The following is a 1661-nucleotide window of genomic DNA, read 5'->3' as shown; positions in this document are numbered from 1 at the left end:
GTATTCAATGCTCTTTTTAGGCAGTGGCTCGTGCTCCGCTGCGCCTGACCGGGCAGGATGCGGCCACGTTTTCCCTCTTTGGCCACCGTTTCTCACAGCTCTTAATTTTCACCCAATTTTTGGAGGATCGCCTCTCCTTCTCCAACCACTCACTTGTAAGTTGCCCCCGTTCATTTCGTAACGATCATCAACTCTTTTGTACTGTTTTTCCAATTAGAAACTTTAGGAAAAATGCTTGGTTGGGAAAAGTTTGTAAAAAAAACCCCATAAATTTGCTTCTGCTTTGCCATCGTCCCAGTACGTTTTATGCAACACGACTCATTTCAGCAGGCTGAGCTGGACACTGGACGCTCGGCGGAGGGCTCTGGGAGAGGTATAAATCCTACCGTGACTTTTTGCTCCTCTCTCTTTGCACCGGCTTGGGGGGGAAGCCGGCCCCAAAGCAGCTCGCGGCTCCTCCCGCAGCCCCCAGAGCCCGTCCAGGCGCCGGCCGCCGAAGGAGCTGTTTGGCAAAGGTGGCATCCGGGCAGGTTTTGTGCCGGTTTGGGACCGCGACCCCAGGGGTGAGTAGGGCCGGGGCTGTCCCCGCCCAGGCGGTGCAAGGGCGACAAGGCGGCAGGCTGGGACAGGGACAGGGGACCGACATCCCAGAGAAGAGCGCCTGCGGGGAGAAAGCCCATCCCTAAAGCCTACGCCAGCCAGGAACCGGTCCTTTCTCCTCCAAACCCTCAAGCCCCGAGCTGGCTCCTGCATTTTGGGGTCAGGGCACTGATGCCTGTCCCTGGGAAATCGCTGGAGCAACCAGTAACACGAGGAAATGCCTTGGTTTTTCCTCTTTCCTTCCACTAAATCACTCCGTTGAGACTTCAGCAGATTTTCCGCACAGCTCACCCTCGCCTTTTGAGGCCTAGAAACCTTCAGGCAAAATCCCAAAGGATAATTATTTCAGTTGCATCCTTCAATAAAAATCATTTATTCCTATTTTTCTAATTTAAAGCTTTGGCCTGTGTGGAACGGGAATGCATTTTTAAAATGCATTTACGAATTTTGGTTGGTAAAACCCGCAATTCTCTTTAAAAGCAGCAATAATGCCTCCTTCCTCTTCAAACACGCGGCGCCCAGGCATAGGGAAGTCCTTCCCCTCTGCATTTGGGAAAGGTTAACTGCAGTTTTAAAATGACCCTGGCCAGAAATAGTGGAGTTCCCTTACCTGCCGGAAAGGATGCTGTCTGCACCTACTTTTCATGCAAACAGGATTAAGCCTTAAAAATCTGCCTCTTGTTCCCCCCGGCGCACCTTTACGGGATCCGGGCAGCACAAGCAGGCCGCAGATGCGTCTGCATCGCATTTAGTATCGAAGCCGGGCTCGCCGTGCCGCCCTCGGCCGATGCCAGCCTACCTTCCCAGCCGGTTTAGGAAAACCGGTTGAGGAAACCCCTTTTTTAGGAAAACCGCCGCCTGCCCGAGCCCTTCAACCTTTCTTGAGAGCTGGGTCGTGTCCGAACCGCCCCTCCCTGCACGTGGACCTAGGAGAGCCAGGCACTGCTCGAAGGCGCGTTTTGGGGATGCTCCGTGCCCCGTCTCCCCTCGGAGCCCGTCCTGCCGCAGGCGCTCTTCTCTAGGGGTACGGTCCGAACTCCCCGGGGAGACCACCGGCGCCG

This window comes from Pygoscelis adeliae, unplaced genomic scaffold, assembly GCF_000699105.1.
Source record: "Pygoscelis adeliae isolate BGI_AS28 unplaced genomic scaffold, ASM69910v1 Scaffold153, whole genome shotgun sequence".
Classification (NCBI taxonomy): domain Eukaryota; kingdom Metazoa; phylum Chordata; class Aves; order Sphenisciformes; family Spheniscidae; genus Pygoscelis; species Pygoscelis adeliae.
The sequence above is the reverse complement of the archived record's forward strand: the minus strand, read 5'-3'. Positions refer to the sequence as shown.